The following is a 17,851-nucleotide window of genomic DNA, read 5'->3' as shown; positions in this document are numbered from 1 at the left end:
CCGTCTCTGACCTCAAGCCAGATGATTTATTGAGTGCCTACTATGTGCCAGGCCTGTGCTGGCCTCCTTCCTTTCAGCCTCTCTGGGCTCTTCTCCTCTGCGCTCACACTCTCCCAGGCCTCTCCCCGATCTCAGGCCATTTCTCTCTGCCTCTCTCTCCTCTGGCCAGGCTAACAGGAAGCAGCCGGAGAGGTCAAGGGGCACTGGGCCTCCAGAGTCCAGTGTCTGCATACACAGGGGCCTGTCGACAGGGAGGCGGGGTGGGGGAGGTGGACTTCCTGTTTATGAGAATCCGAAGGACCCCCAGGGAGGTGCCTTGGACAGGCGGCCCGGGCAGCCCCTCTGGTCTAGATCTCCAGTCTCTCCCTGCAGGGGCCCCCAAACAGCCAGCTCAGACCCAGGCACTGCCCTCCCCCGCTTGCTGGGGAGGGCCAGAAGGAAGGAGGACTGAGTCTTTGGAATAGCCAGGAATGTGGGAGTCGAGTGTCCAGTGTCCACAGGAAGCATCCCTGGCTCCAGGACCCAGCCCCGCTCCTCCCTGCCTGAATGCCCCACCCCATTCTCCTCCCCATCTCCAAGGCCCTCCCCTGCTTTGACGGTGGGAAGGCCTGAAAGAGCTGGGGAAGAAGGAGGCTAGGTCTTATCCTGCCCCAGCGGGGCCACAAGGCTTCGGCTCTGGTTGGACCTGGCTCTGGTGGCCTCAGTCCCCATTTCTGGGTGGGGGTGATGGGCCAGTAACTCCATCAGCTTCATCTTGCATGCACCATGTTTTCCCCTGTGTCCTCCATGTGGGGAGGATGGGGCAGGGCCCCCAGGGGGCTTGGGACCAGCCAGAGAAAAATGGGACCAAGATGTCACTTCACACCTTCAGAGGTATCACCCTCTGTTCAAAGCCCCCGGTCTGAGGAGCTGAAAGTGAGGGCAGACAGAGGTGGGGCCCGGCCAAAGCGTTCTGGGTGGGGAAGCAAATAGCTCCTGCCCTCCTCACCTCCAGGCAGTCCCAGCCAATCCACCCTGTGGTTGCCCAATAGGAGGTACTGATCGAGGGCCTGAGGGTCATGGCCAGGGAAGAGGCTGGGCAGAGGGAGACCTGACTTTGTCCTCTTCTCTCACCAAACCCAGAAGGAGGTCAATGACACCTGTCCTCTATCTCGCCTCCCCCACATCCCACTCTCTCACTCAGAGAAACTGGAGACAGACCTAAAGGACACAACATCCTTAGTGCTGGAGGCAGCCATCCCCTAGTGGGCAGTGGGGGCCCCAGGAGCCAGCTGACCCAGAGAAGGCAGTCAGGGAGGGCTTCCTGGAGGAGGCTACCCTCTCTACACGGAAGCCTGTGCCTGGCCATGGAAACAGCTTGACCAAAGGCATGACATTTCCAGAGAAATGCTAACCACATGATGGACCTGGAAAAAGGTGCAGATGAGTGAGCCAGGGGGAGATTATGGGTGGGGTGGGGGATGAGATCAGTCTTCAGGGCCTCAAAGCCTGGACTTTCTGTGGCTCTGGAGCACCCTCTTTTGCCCCAGGTCAGGAGGTGGAAGGGAATCAGGCAAAGGAACCACTGAGATAGATTCAGTGTTGTTATGTGGTGAGGGCAAAGGGCTGGGGCCTGGGGCAGGGACCCTGGCCTCAGCTCTGCAAAGCTGCCCAAAAAAGACTGAAGACTTTCCAGTTCCTGATAGGCCTGCTCTGAGCCAGAGCATCTAGGCACTTGCCCACAGTGGCGGCCTTGGGCAAGTTATTAACTTCCTTGGCCTCAGTTTTGGGCTCTATAAAATGGGGCTAAAGAGAGGACCTGCCTCAGAGGGCCGTTGGTGAATGGAATTAATTTAGCATAGCACCTAGGTGGCGCCAGTGGTAAAGAACCTGCCTGCCAATGCAGGAGACTTGAACCCTGGGTCGGGAAGATCCCCTGGAGGAGAAAATGGCACCCCACTCCAGTACTCTTGCCTGGAGAGTCCCATGGACAGAGGAGCCTGGCAGGCTACAATCCATGGGGTCGAAAAGAGTCGGACATGACTGAGCATCACATACAGCAGAGCACCTGATACTGTGGGTGCTGTGTGCTAAGTCGCTTCAGTTGTGTCCGCCTCTCAGACCGCATGGACTATAGCCCGCCAGGCTCCTCTGTCCATGGGGTTTTCCCTGCAAGAATACTGGAGTGGGTTAGCATTTCCTTCTCCAGGGGATCTTCCTGACCCAGGGATCAAACCCACATCTCTTCTGTCTATTGCATTGGCAGGTGGGTTCTTTACCACTAGCGCCACCTAGGAAGCCCAACACAGGACCTGACACTCGTTAATCTTTTGTTTTTAACTAAGAATTTATTTGGTTGCATCAGGTCTTATTTGCAGTGTGTGGGCTCAGTAGTTGCCCTGCAGCAAGTAGAATCTTAGTTCCTCAACCAGGGTTTGAACCCAAGTCCCCTGCATTGGAAGGTGGATTCTTTACCACTGAGCCACCAGGGAAGTCCCCCGTGAGTCTTTACTGCAAGCTAAATATTATTACTAATTGGGAAAAAGAGAAAATCGGTTTTCTCCCAAGGACTTGATGACAGGTGGGTGGAAGGTGTTTTACCAGAAGAGTCCACAAAAAAAGACATGGAACTCAGCCCCTGGGATTCCCAGGCTTTCGGGAGCCAAGCACCCCCAGGGCCTCTTATTTAAAAACCCCGGCTTCCCGCCCCTAGTCCCTGACCTGCCAGGTCTGGGGTGAGACAGGCCCTGGGGTTTGTAAGGAGGCCCCAGGCCTGGATCTTCTATCAGGCATGTGGGGAACATTCCTCTCTGGTGACAAGGATTCAGTCCAAGTGCTTCCTCCTCGGGGAGACAGTTCCTTCAAAACATCCTTTAAAAAACCTGTGCTGTCTATCGAGTATGCCTCACTTGTTCTAAGCCTTTTCTGTGTTAACTCAGACAATCCTCACAGCAATCCTGTGATGTGCAGGTACTCAGAATTGCTCCCATCTTACTGATGGGGAAACTGAGGCCTACAGAAACTGGGAAACTTGTCCAAGGTTGCAGGAACTCTGTGACTTGTTACGAGTCAGATTGGGACTTGAACCTGGACTTAAGCCCTTAACCACTGGGGTGTAGTTTCCCCACCTGCCTCCAGCCCCTGGGCCGTTTGATAAGATTCCTCCAGGTGTCTTGGGTCAGAGCTGGGGGTTCATACTTTTTGCTCCTTTATCCTCTAAGATAGCAGTCCCTAACCTTTTTGGCACCAGGGACTGATTCTGTGGAAGACAGTTTTTCCGCAGATGGGGTTGAAGAATGGGGATCGTTTGGGGATGCTTCAAGCACATTCATTTATTGTACCCTTTATTTCCATGATTATTACATCAGCTCCACCTCAGATCATCAGGCATTAGATCCTGGAAGTTGGAAACCCCTGCTCTAAGGGTGTGACCTTTGAATCAAGAAATGGCCAGTCCTGCTTCAAACCACCTTGGGAAGCAGAAAACTGGGATTCAACTTCCTGTGCATGGCTTACTTCCTCTGGGGGGTCTCTGGTAGTTCTATTTCCCTGAGCTGGTTCTGCTACCTCTAAAGGGGGTTGCAGCACCTCCCTAGGTATCGTCAACAAGTCAGGAGATCAAGGACGGGGAGGGGTTTGTGAACTGTTGGGCTGTGGGTTCTTTTGGACCTGGGAGTGGCCAAGGTGGGGGTGTGGGGGGAGTGGGGACAATCTAGGAGTTGCTCAAGTCACCTACCTCCAGGGCTAGCCCTTTCCTTTCCTTTCTTCTTTTTTTTAAATCTTTTGGCTGCTCACATGGCATGTGGGATCTTAGTTCCCCGACCAGGGACCAAACCCACGCCCCCTGCACTGGCACTGCAGAGTCTTAGCCACTGGACCACCAGGGAAGTCCCCAGGGGTAGTCCTTTTCCAGCCAGTGTCACCAGGACTCCAGAGGCTGGGGGAGGCCACAGGGGAAGAGAGGTTGGTGGGGAGCCTGGCTTCTCCCTTCCCGCTTGGCACTCCAACATGCCCTGGCTGGCTGCGGCTCATGATTCATCAGCTTTAAGCCCTGGTTTCATCAGTAATCAGGAAACACACCACTAGAGAGCCTGGGGCATTTTCTGGAGAGCTCAATGCCCTCCCAGAAACTGGGGAGGGGGGCAGGAGGAGGGAGCAGGGGAGAGAGAAGGAAGAGGTCTGGCATCAGAAACTTTGCATAATGTATTCTTTTCTTTGAGGAGGGTGAGAAAGCCTCAGGACCTGACATCCCTGGAAACCATTCACTCATTCTAGTTTACTGAACCCCTTACTCTTCGCCAGTTACCACTGGCCCAGAGAAATAAAGTGAAGTTATCCAGAAGCTTCCTGGTACGGAGATTACCGTAAGATCGGCTAATTCCTGCACAGCGCAGTGAGGTGCGGGTTTACCAAACTCAGAATCCACAGAGGAGAGAGCCATTAATCTGGGGGTGCGTGGTTGTGGCATGGATGGGGAGGAGGGTGGGGTGAGATATTGGCAGTTCTGAAGCCCACGCCAGGGAAATGACAGTGTGGGCTGTGATCAGATCCTTCTGCCACCTCTGAATGGTTCCTCTCCCATCTGGGCCTCTGTTTTCCTATCTGTGACTTGGACACAGCGATGGAGCCTTTCTCTTGCGGCTGTTTTAAGAGTTAAAGGGTTTCACTCATGTAAAGCACTTAGAACAGACCCTGGTGTGTGGTCAGCACACAGGTCACAGCATGCCTGGCAGACAGGGAGAGGGCTTTCTGGTGAAGGACCCTGTCTATGCAAAGGCCCAGGGGTGTGGTGCACCTGGGTGTGAGGGACATCTCTTGGGTGGAGTGAGAGGTGGGAAGGATCGTTGGAAGTACTGTCCTTCCCTGTGGACACCTTCCTTAGGGCAGCGGGGAGCTACAGATGGTTTTTGAGCAGAGGAGTGACATGGCAGATCTGAGCACTGCAGAGTGGTGATGGGCTGGAAGGCCAGACTGGGGCAGGGAGACCAGTGAGGAGGTGGCACCAGGGTCTTGGTGAGACACAGGGAAGCCTGAATGAGCACAGTAGCTGTGGGGATGGAAAAACCTGGAGATGAGGACTAGTGTCAGGGGGACTCATAGCTGAACTGATGCGATGACATTGGGTTGACCAGAAAGTTCACTTGGGTTCTTCCATGACATCTAACATCATCAATCTTCCCTGGTGGCTCAGATGGTAAGGAATCTGCCTGCAATGCGGGAGACCCACGTTCGATCTCCCTGGGTTGGGAAGATCCCCTGGAGAACAAAATGACAACCCACTCCAGTATTCTTGCCTGGGAAATCCCATGGACAGAGGAGCCTGGTGGGTTACAGTCTACGGGGTTGCAAAGAGTCAGACACGACTAAGCGAGTAACACACGCATCATCAATACAGTGAGTGAATAGACACTGTGGGCTGGGGGAATGGAGGAGTCCAGGCGTGTTGGGAGCCACTGATTCAGAATATACTAATATACTTAGGAGAGGGTACCTAAGGAGGGCCTTGAAGGGTGCATAGGAGTTGCCCAGGGGACCCATGAGGGAAGGGCTGCCCAGACAGGTGGAACCAAAAGCAGAAGGTGTGAAAGCAGTGGGTTTGGGGAGGAAAGAGTGGGGTTCAGGAGTTGGGGGGCCTTGGGTGTCATCTGTAGGCTACTGGGGTTGGGGGAGAGTCAGAAGGCAGAGCGGTGGAAAGAGATTTCATCATCTCTGTTAGCTTCTCGTGGCTGTTGAAACAAATGACCACAACCTGGGTGCCTTAAGTTACTCTGCTTTAAAACAGTAGTGACTTATTCTCTCACTGCTGTGTTGGCAAGGCTGTGATCCCTCACAAGCCTTCCAGCTTCCAGTGGCTCCAGGTGTTCCTTACTTGTGGCTGCAAGAGTCCAAACTCTGCGTCTGTTTCCACATGACCTTCTCTGTGTCAGCATCTTTTCTTATGAGGACGCTTGTCGTTGGATTCAGGGCCCACCTGGATAATCCGGGATAATCTCACCTCAAGATCCTTATCTTAATTACATCTGCAAGGACTCTTTTTCCAAATAAAGTCACCCACAGGTTCCAGGTGGTCTTATCTTTTGGGGCGTGCGGGTTACCATTCAACACACCACAAGGTCCTAAACTCTAATTTCAGTGCTTCCTCCCAGATGGAGAATCTTTCCTCTTTCCCCTGCTTCGGGGCTCCCGGTCCCTCCAGTCGTGCCTCCTGGATCAGGCAGGACGCCCCACTGTTTACCCTTCCATCCCCAGGGCCCAGAAGTGTAGGGACACGTGTGCAGAAGTAGCTGCCTACCCGCCTCACTTCTTTCAGCGGCCAACGCCCTCAGAGGTGGGGACCTGGCTGGACCTGTGGGAGGTGAGCGCCACCCTGTGTTCATTTTGGAGCAGTGCAGTCCCTGCACTGCAGACAAGTGGAGCGTGTGGCCACTTACAGCGCTCTGGAGGTCCCCCAGCTCCTCACACGTGGGTTCTGCTAGCCTCAGTGTGAAGTGGGGGACAAACCCCATCCTCCAGACTAGGAGACCTCGGCTCAGAGAGGCTGTGACTTGCTAAGGTCTCATAATTTCCAACCCCGTCTGACTCCAAAGCTGCACCGCACAAACTAGACAAATGCACCGGCCTGGGGTCGGGACCTGTCCACCCCGGCGGCTGCGAGGCTTTTCAGGGTCTTCTTTTGCCCAAATGTAAGAGGGGCGAGGATGCACTTGAGCCCCCCAGGCAGCCCCTTGCAGAGAAACCCAAAGAACCCAGAACTCAGCCTTTTGCTGAGATAGTCTGTGGACCTCGCTGCTGCTTCATGCTTTCCAAACATTGGTCTTAAAAAACAAAGCAAAACAATTAGGTGTTTATTGTTTTTCTCTAAACATTTTCACATGTGTGAACTATTTAATAGTTTAAAAAATATACTTACTGTATTAAAAACTTAATGCAGGCTTCCAGTTCCCCTCTGAAAGGCAATAAGCTGGCAGCAGTTTCTTTCACATGCTTCCAGGAATGACCCCTGCATATGCATATATATATATATGTATGTCTACATACACATGTGCACGCCCTTGCATGTATATTCACACACTCCCATTTAAAAAAAAACAGTGGCAAGCAATCAACATTCTGCATTTCTTTTGTCACTTAATGACACTTTCACATTTGATCCACAGGATTGTGTGTGTGTGTGTGAGTGAGTCATTCACTCGTGTCCAACTCTTCGCCACCCCATGGACTGTAGCCTGCCAGGCTCCGTTATGCATGGAATTCACCAGGTAAGAACACTGAAGTGGGTATCCATTCCCTTCTCCAGGAGATCTTCCAGACCCAGGGGTGGAACCAGGATCTCCCGCATTGCAGGCAGATTCTTTACCATCTGAACCACCAGATAGCTGCATCTATGTCATAAGTGTATACAGGGTGAACACAACAGGCAGCCAGTGCAAAGATAAATACATGAACACACACACACACACAACACAACCAGCTCCCCATGAGTCTCCTCAGTGCCCTCTTCCGACTCCCCGCAACTAACTGTTCTGACCTCTGAGATTTTGATGTCTTTATTCTCCGTGTAAATGGCATCATGTCTCTTTTGTCGGCGGCTCCTTTCACTCAACCTTCTGTTTGTGGGAGCCAGTCATGTTGTTGCCTGTGTTGCACATTATTTATCCTCACGACTGTGTAATGTTGCACTGTGTGACTACACCACGCTTTATTTCGTCTGTTCTCCTGTCGACGGACATTTGGATAGTCTCCAGGTTTTGCCCATCACACATCGTGTGCTCTGAATATTCTAGCGTAGTCTGTGTCTTTTTGGTGAACGTCTTGGATCTATACTTAGAGGCAGAATTTCTAGGTCAGTGGTCTACATATGTTCTGTTTCGGCTTCCCAGGTGGCTCAGTGGTAAAAGAATCCACCTGCAGATGCAGGAGACCCAAGAGACTTGAACCCGAGTTCTATCCCTGGGTCAGGAAAATCCCCTGGAGGAGGAAATGGCAACCCACTCCAGTATTCTTGCTTGGAAAAAACCCCCATGAACAGAGGAGCCTGGTGGGCTACAGTTCATGGGACAGCAAAGAGTTGGACACGACTGAGCGACTGAAGCATGCACCCACACACCTTCTGTTTTAGCAGAAGCTGCCAAAAGGTTTTCCAAAGTGATGGTAACAGTTGAAGTTCCCACCAGTTCTGATTACTCCATATCTTCTCTCACCCTTGATATTTCTGCCTTTTTCATTTTAGCCATTCTGGTGGGTGTATAGTGCTATGGCATTGTGCTTTTAATTTGCATTTCCCTGATTACTAATAAAGTAGAACACCTTTTCATGTATTTATTGGCCAATTGGGTATCCTCTTTGATCTGTTCAAGTCTTTTGCCTATTTTTCTTTTTAAAAATTTTTGTTGGAGTATAGTTGATTTAATCCCATGGACGGAGGAGCTTGGTAGGCTGCAGTCCATGAGGTCACTAGAGTCGGACACGACTGAGCGACTTCACTTTCACTTTTCACTTTCATGCATTGGAGAAGGAAATGGCAACCCACTCCAGTGTTCTTGCCTGGAGAATCTTAGGGACGGGGAAGTCTGGTGGGCTGCCGTCTCTGCGGTCGCACAGAGTCAGACACGACTGAAGCGACTTAGCAGTAGCAGTATAGCTGATTTATTTTGCTATTAGGATGTCTTTTCATGTTGGGTGTTTTTGTATTGATTTGTAGGAATTCTATGTATATTTCAAGCATAAGTTTTTTGCTGTATATTTTCATTAGAAATATCCTCTTCCACTTTTTGGGTCATCTTTTAACTCTTCAAAATGTATTTTTTGTTAAAGAAGAGTTCTTAATTCTGATATAGTCCATTAAAAAATTATTAGCTCCTCTGTTTATTGTTTAAGAAGAGCCTGCCTGTTTCAAAGTCATGAAGATGTTCTCTTAATGCTTTCTTCTAAGTCTTTATTGTTTTACTCTTTCACATTTAGGTCTGGAATTTACTTCCGTTTATGGTTGGAGAAGGCAATGGCACCCCACTCCAGTACTCTTGCCTGGAAAATCCCATGGACGGAGGGGCCTGGTGGGCTGCAGTCCATGGGGTCGCTAAGAGTCGAACACGACTGAACGACTTCACTTTCACTTTCCACTTTCATGCTTTGGAGAAGGAAATGGCAACCCACTCCAGTATTCTTGCCTGGAGAATCCCAGGGATGGGGGAGCCTGGTGGGCTGCCGCACTCTACGGGGTCGCACAGAGTCGGACACGACTGAAGCGACTTAGCGGCAGCGGTGGATGGTGTGAGGTAGGGGTTACGTTAGGCTGAAACATGGTCTCCCAACGACACGCACCTCCTAATTCCTGGAACTGTTACCTTCTACGTCAAAGTGTCTACAGAGTGATTAAGTTAGGGTTAGGGTTAGCTTGAGCAAGAAAGATTATCCTGGATTATCTAGCTGGGTCCCAAATACAACCACATGCATTCTTGTAGGAGGAAAGCAGAGGGAGATTTCACACACACACACGGAAGGCCCTATGAAGATGGAGCAGACACAGATAGATTGGAAGTTGCTTGCCTTGTGACTGGATTGATGTAGCCACATACCAGGCAGTGCCGGCAGCTCCAGAGGTGGAAAAAGGCAAAAAACAGATTCCCTCTGACGGCCCCCAAGGTGTTGGCTCTGCTAACATCTTGATTTTGGCCCAGTGATACTGATTCTGAATGTCGGACCTCCAGGACTGAAGGTATAAAGTTCTGTGGGTTTAAGCCACAAGTTTCAGGTAATTTCTACAGCAGCCACAGGAAGCCATTAGAGGGGTCCAGATGCATTTCCCCACAGTATTCTATCCAGCTGACCCAGCGCCATTTCCTGAAAAGATCGTCCCTCAGCCTGTTTGTCTGCTCTCGTACCAAGGCCACACTGTTCAACTTCCTGTTCCTACAATAGTTCTTGATGTCTGGTACAGTAAGTTCTGTGGTTTTGTTCTTTATTCTTTCTTTTTGTATCAGTGGCTTTTCCTTTGCATCGCCATACACATTTTAGAATCAATTTGTTAACTTCAGGGGAAAAACTTCTTGGATTTTTGAATTGGGCTTGTGTTAAATCTGGCAGTTAATTTGAGAAGAATTGAAATGTTTATAATATTGAGGCTTCTAGTCCATGAAAATGAGATAGCTCTCGGTTTATTTAGATTGTATTTAATTTCAAATAATGATGTTAATAAAAAATAAAAAATTGAGATATAATTCACATACCAAAAAATTCATTCATTTAAAATAGGGTGGGACTTGCCTGGTAGTCCAGTGGTTACAAATCTGCCTTCTGTTGCAAGGGACATGGGTTCAATCCCTGGTCAGGGAATTAAGATCCCACATGCAATGAAGAGCCCACATGTTGCAACAAAGACCTAGTGTGGCCAAAAAAAAAAGTTGTACAAGGCATTCCCTGTTGGTCCTGTGGTTGGGATCCTGCACTGTACCTGCTGAGGGCTTGGATTCAAGTCCCTGGTTGGAGAACTAGAATCCCATGAGCCATGTAGCGTGGCAAGTGAAAACGTGTACAACTCAGTGGGTGTTTTTTAAAGTATATTTACAAAATTGTGCAATCATCACCACTGTCTAATTCCAGAATATTTTTTATCACTCCCCAAAGAAACTCCATCCCCACTGGCAGCCATTCTCTACATGCCCCTTTCTTCAACTCGGCAACTGCTAATTTCTTTTTGTCTCTATGCTGCTGCTAAGTCGCTTCAGTCGTGTCCGACTCTGTGCAACCCCATAGACGGCAGCCCACCAGGCTCCCCCGTCCTTGGGACTCTCCAGGCAAGAACACTGGAGTGGGTTGCCATTTCCTTCTCCAATGCATGAAAGTGAAAAGTGAAAGTGAAGTCGCTCAGTCATGTCCTACTCTAGCGACGCCATGGACTGCAGCCTACCAGGCTCCCCCGTCCATGGGATTTTCCAGGCAAGAGCACTGGAGTGGGGTGTCATCGCCTTCTCCTGGATGTGCCTATTCTGGACTTTAAATATATAGAACTGGAACCATGAAACATATGACCTTTTGTGTATAGCTTCTTTCACTTCACATCATGTTTTCCAGGTTCATCCATGTTGAAGCATGTATCAGCACTTTCTCTCTTTCATGGCTGAATAATATTCCATTATTCAGGCAATACCAAAGACAATGCCAAAGAATATTCAATTTACTGCACAATTGCATTCATTTCACATGCTAGCAAAGTAATACTCAAAATTCTCCAAGCCAGGCTTCAACAGTATGTGAACCATAAACTTCCAGATGTTCAAGCTGGATTTAGAAAAGGCAGGGGAACCAGAGACCATATTGCCAACATCCGTTGAATCGTTAAAAAAGCAAAGAGTTCCAGAAAAACATCTACTCCTTTACTGACTATGCCAAAGCCTTTGACTGTGGAAAATTCTTAAAGAGATGGGATCCAGACCACCTGATCTGCCTCCTGAGAAATCTGTATGCAGGTCAAGAAGCAACAGTTAGAACCGGACATGGAACAACAGACCGGTTCCAAATCGGGAAAGGAGTACGTCAAGGCTGTATATTGTCACCCTGCTTATTTAACTTATATGCAGAGTACATCATGCGAAGTGCCGGACTAGATGAAGCACAAGCTGGAATCAAGATTGCTGGGAGAAATATCAATAACCTAAGATATGCAGATGACATCACCCTTATGGCAGAAAGAGAAGAAGAACTAAAGAGCCTCTTGATGAAAGCGAAAGAGGAGAGAGAAAAAGTTGGCTTAAAACTCAACATTCAAAAAACTAAGATCATGGCATCCGGTCCCATCACTTCATGGCAAATAAATGGGGAAACAATGGAAACAGTGAGAGACTTTATTTTGGGGGCTCCAAAATCACTGCAGATGGTGACTGTAGCCATGAAATTAAAAGATGCTTGCTCTTTGGAAGAAAAGTTACAACAGACCTAGACAGCATATTAAAAAGCAGAGACATTACTTTGCTGACAAAGGTCCATCTAGTCAAACCTATGATTTTTCCAGTGGTCATGTATGGATATGAGAGTTGGACTATAAAGAAAGCTGAGCACCAAAGAATTGATGCTTTGAACTTTGTTGTTGGAGAAGACTCCTGAGAGTCCCCTGGACTGCAAGGAGATCAAACCAGTCAATTCTAAAGGAAATCAGTCCTGAATATTAATTGGAAGGACTGATGCTGAAGCTGAAACTCCAGTACTTTGGCCACCTGATGCGAAGAACTGACTCATTGGAAAAGACTCTGATGGTCAGAAAGATTGAAGGCAGGAGGAGAAGGGGATGACAGAGGATGAGATGGGTGGATGGCATCACCGACTCGATGGACATGAGTTTGGGTAAACTCCGGGAGTTGGTGATGGACAGAGAGGCCTGGCATTCTGCAGTCCATGGGGTCACAAAGAGTCAGACATGACTGAGCGACTGAATTGAATATTCCATTGTCTAGATATACAGTTTATTTATCCATCCATCAGTTGATGGATACTTGGGTTATTTCCACTTTGGGGCTATTATCAATATGAGTAATGCTGCTGTGAATATCATATATACATTTTTGTGTAGGCATATATTTTCAATTCTCTTGGGTATTGTGTATCTAGGAGTGAAATTGCTGGGTCGTAGGGCACCTCTGTATTTAACTTTTTGCGGAGCTGCTAAACTGTTTTCCAAAACAGCTGCACCGTTTCATAGTCCCGCCAGGATTGTGACAGGGCTCTAGTCGCCCACATCCTGACCCATACTTGCCACCGTTTGCCGTTTTGATTAGAGTCATCCCGCTGGGTGTGAAATGGGGCCTCACGGTGGTCTCTGTTTTGTTTTCCTAATGACTCACACACAGTGATACTTTGTCATTTTCCGTGTAGCAGTCTTGCACACCTTTTGTTTGATTTCTTCCTAGGAAGTTGACATTTTTGATGCTTTTATAGATGGCTTTGTTTTCTAAAAGTAGAGTTTTATTATTTTCCAGCAGTTTTAGGTTCACAGCAAAATTGAGAGGAAAGTACTGAGAATTCTCACCTATTCCTTGCCTTCACATGTATAGCTTCCCCCACTATCAACATCTCATTGCTTTAATCAGTGAAACTATGATACATCATCACCCCAAATCTGTGTTTTACATAAGGGCTCACTCTTGACGTTGTATGTTCTATGGGTTTTGACAAATGCATAATGACATCCATGCATTATTACAGTGCCATGTGGAGCAATCTCACTGCCCTAGAAATCCTCTGTGCTCCACCCACCATGCTTCCTTCCCCTGAACCACTAATCATTTTGCTATCTCCGTAGTCCTGCCTTTTCTAGAATGTCATATAGTTGGAATCACACAGTATGTAGCCTTTCCAGATTGGTTTCTTTCACTTAGTAATACGCTTTTAACTTTCCTCCATGTCTTTTCATGGCTTGAGAGCTCGTTTCTTGTTGGCACTGAATAAGGTACCCTCGTCTGGATGCATGGCAGTGTATCTAAGTGTTCGCCTACTGAAGGACCTCTTGGTTGCTTCCAAATTTTGGCAGCTATGAATAAAGCTGCCATAAACATCCAGGTGCAAGTGTTTGTGGGCACTTAAATTTTCAACACTTTTGGGTAAATATTAAGAAGTAAAGGATTGCTGAATCACATGGTATAAGAGTATGTTTAATTTATAAGAAACTGTTTTATAAAAAAACATCTCCCAAAGTGACCGTGCCCTTTGGCATCCTCACCAACCATGAATGAGAATTCTTGTTACTCCGCATCCTCTCCAGCGTTTGATGTTTTCAGCGTTTTGGATTTTGGCCATTTTAATAGATGGATAGTAGCATTTCATTGTTGTTTCAATTCGTAATTCCCTACTGACACATGGTGTTGAGCATCTTTATATATACTTGTTTGCCATCTGTGCATCTTTCCTGGAGGTGTCTGTTCAGATGGTTTGCTTTGTCTTTTTTTTTCAGTTAGGTTGTTCATCTTATTTTTTGTGTTTTAAGAGTTTTGTATATTTTGGGTAACAGTCCTTTATCAAATATGTCTTTTAGCATATTTTCTCCCAGTCCATGGCTTGTCTTCTCATTCTCTTAACAGTGTTTTTTTACAAGTTTTCAATTTTAATGAAGCCCAGCTTATCAATGATTTCATCATTCACGTCTTTGATGTTGTATCAAAAAATTCATCACCTAACTCAAGGTCATCTAAATTTTCTCTTACATTATCTTTTAGGACTTCAATAGTTTCAGTTTTTAAATGTTTTATAATTGTGGCCAGTGGAGAGAAATATAGTTGATTTTGACCCTATTTCTAGTTTTGCTAAATTCACACAAATTGTTGAGATGTGTGTTACAGTCTCCTACCATGATTACAGACGTGTCTCTTCCTCCTATTAGTTCCATTAAGTTTTGCTTGTATTTTTTTTAACCACGTACTCTTTTTTAAAAAAAATTAACTATTTGGCTGTACTGGGTCTTTGTTGCAGCATGCGGGATCTTTAGTTGTGGCATACAAACTTTTAGTTGCAATACGTGGGATCTGGTTCCCTGACCAGGGATCAAAGCCCTGGTGCCCTGAATTGGGAGCACAGAGTCTTAGCCCCTGGATCACCAGGCAAATCCCAAGCTCCTTTGTTCAGCGTTGCCTCTTAGCTACTTGCCCGCCAGCAGCAAGGGCTTCATAGATTTTTTGCAAGGGCACATAAATGCTTTAAGTTTAAATTTAACAATACGTAATCACCTCTAAAAGTATAAAAAAGCAAAACCAACTAAAACAATAGCAAGATATCCCAGTAGACTCCCCCTTGTACATAGCATTGGCTCCCACTGTGTCTCGCCTTTGATCTGTCTTAGAAACGATGGCTTGTACTGAGATTTCATTCAGAAAACTGGCTTCCACTTCACCTCCGATAGGCTGAGTAAAATGAAACTGCCTGCATCAAGTGTGGGGCAGCACGTGGGCCTCTCACATGCCACCAGTGGGAGTGGAAAACGGTCAAGCACGTGGCAGGGCTGCTTGGCAGATCTACTGAGGCTGTACATATGCCAACCCCATGACCAAGCAAGCCGACTCTTGGCTACAAATCCAACAGACATGCATAAACATGCTTATTAGAAGGGCGCATGAATATTCATAGCAGCAGTATCTGTAATAGCTCCCAAACAGGAACTACCCAGATGCCCATTACACAGTATATTTACAAAAGAGAACGCTATTTAATGACGAGACTGGATAATCTACAAATACACGACACTCTACAAATATACGTACCTACTACAAATATGGTGTTGCACCTATCACCTACTACAACTATATGTACCTGCTATAGTTGGGTAGGTACTCCAATTGTGGTGGAGTACTCCAACTGTGGTGTTGGAGAAGACTCTTGAGAGTCCCTTGGACTGCAAGGAGATCAAGCCAGTCCATCCTAAAGGAAATCAGTCCTGAATATTCATTGGAAGTACTGATGCTGAAGCTGAACCTCCAATACTTTGACCACCTGATGTGAAGAGCCGACTTATTAGAAAAGACCCTGATGCTGGGGAAGACTGAGGCAAAAGGAGAAAAGGGCGGCAGAGGATGAGATGGTTAGATAGCGTCACCAACTCAACGCACATGAATTTGAGCAAACTGGGAGATAGTGAAAGACAGGGAAGCCTGGCATGCTGCCGTCCATGGGGTCACAAAGAGTTGGACACGACTTAGGAAACTTCCTTCTCTGTGCCACTTTGTCTCTGCTAGCTCATTGTAAGGCACTCTGTGAGTCAGAAATTCTGTGCCCCATTTTACAGATAGGCAAACTGAGGCCAGAGGCACTCTTCCCTCTTTCTAAGCCTCCCTCCAGATAGAAGTACTTCTCTATGTAGGCTGCATTCCTGTTCCTGGCTCCAGTCCGGATATAAGGATCCAAATCAGTTTTTCAGATTCTCCAGGCAAGAATACTGGAGTGGGTTACCATTTCCTCCTCCAGGGGATCTTCCCAATCCAGGGGTCTCTTGCATCTCCTGCACTGACAGGCGGGTTCTTTACCACTAGTGCCACCTGGGAAGCCCTATATGCAAAGTTCAGTTCAGTTCAGTCGCTCAATCGTGTCTGACTCTTTGTGACTCCATGGACTGCAGCACGCCAGGCTTCCCTGTCCATCACCAACTCCTAGAGCTTGCTCAAACTCATGTCCATCGTGTCAGTGATGCCATCCAACCATCTCATCCTCTGTTGTCCCCTTCTCTTCCTGCCTTCAATCCTTCCCAGCAGCAGGGTCTTGTGCAGAGTAATTTATTAATTCATAAAGACTCTGACACCACCCTCATGGGTAAGTAAAGGATCTCACAGGTGAGGAAATTGGCCCAGAGAGGTGAAGTGACCTACTTGAGGTCCCACAGCACCTTTCTGCAGGGTAATTGATCAATTGATTCTCAACAGGCCATTTCCCCTGCCAGGCCTGCAGGGGTTAACAGGGCCGGAGCACAGCAGGAGGGAGGGTCTCTCGGAGAATGAGGGGTGGGAGTGGGCCGCCCGCCCCCTCCAGGACCCTGACTCCACCTTGGTGGGCAGCTTGAGCCCCTGCCAGCCTCTTGTTGACTCAGCCGGCCTCTCTCCTGCCAAGGCCTGCTGACCAGAGCTCCCACGGGGAGGGTCAGGCTGCATTCTTCTTGGGCTAGAGCCTGAGTGGCGGGGGGGTGGCTGGCACCTCCTGGTGGAGGCTGTGCACTGGTCTGTGGGTGCTGGGCCAGATGCTGGGGTGAGGCCGGAGTATGGACCAGCCCGAGAACCAGCTCCTTGAGCGTGTGTGCGGTTTAGCGTCACCATGCCTGAGCGGGGTGACCTCAGCAAGCCACTGCCACCATCCCGTGTGCATCCCTGCCCCAGTTTCCCTGTCCACCGAATGGACGCAACGACGATAAGCCTGGCCAGCCTACCACACGGCTACTGGGAGGGTCAAAGAAACAAACGAGTCTGGCCGGAGTGAACACCCTTTGCGGCCCAAGGACCTGGGCATGTTGGCTGGCCAGCTGGCCGGGCATTCTTGAGGTGGATTGCATGAACAGGAAGCGATGCAGGGCAGCTCTCAGCTGGGGCCTGTCTGCCTGACATCCCTGTCTCCTCCCCAGCCCTGACATAATGACAGTCACAGGAGTGACCCCTCCTCCCAAGCGCACAGCCCTTCAGAGTGTACCCTTCCCTCAGGTCCCCACCCTCCTGCCTCAGGGCCTTTGCACTGCTGTTCCTTCTGCCCGGAACACTCTTCCCAGATGAGTGAAAGGCTGCCTCCCTCTCAGCTGCAATGTCACCTCTGCACGAGTCAATCAAACACTCATTTAAATTAACTTCTCCCTGACCCACTTGGGCTTCCCAGGTGGCACTCAGTTCAGTTCAGTTCAGTCGCTCAGTCGTGTCCGACTCTTTGTGACCCCATGGACTGCAGCTCTCCAGGCCTCCCAGTCCATCACCAACTCCTGGAGTTTACCCAAACTCAAGTCCATTGAGTTGGTGATGCCATCCAGCCATCTCATCCTCTGTCGCCCCCTTCTCCTCCTGTCCTCAATCTTTCCCAGCATCAGGGTCTTTTCAAATGACCAGGTGGCACTAGTGGTAAAGAACACGCCTGCCAATGCAGGAGACATGGGTTCCAGCCCTGGGTCAGGAAGATCCCTTGGGGAAGGAAATGGCAACCCATTCCAGTATTCTTGCCTGGAAAATCCCATGGGTAGAGGAGACTGGCGGGCTACAGTCCACAGGGTCGCAGAGTTAAACACGACTGAAGCGACTTAGCACGTATCGACCCCTCACCCCACCAGCACCCTCCCTTCCCCTCTGTCTTTCACAACCGCCCCCTAAATGCTGGCCTTGGGGATCTCTTCCTGTCTCCCTGATTAGGTCACAGTCACACACATGAGGTTCAT

Source organism: Bos indicus, chromosome 5, assembly GCF_029378745.1.
Source record: "Bos indicus isolate NIAB-ARS_2022 breed Sahiwal x Tharparkar chromosome 5, NIAB-ARS_B.indTharparkar_mat_pri_1.0, whole genome shotgun sequence".
NCBI classification, from domain to species: domain Eukaryota; kingdom Metazoa; phylum Chordata; class Mammalia; order Artiodactyla; family Bovidae; genus Bos; species Bos indicus.
The sequence above is the reverse complement of the archived record's forward strand: the minus strand, read 5'-3'. Positions refer to the sequence as shown.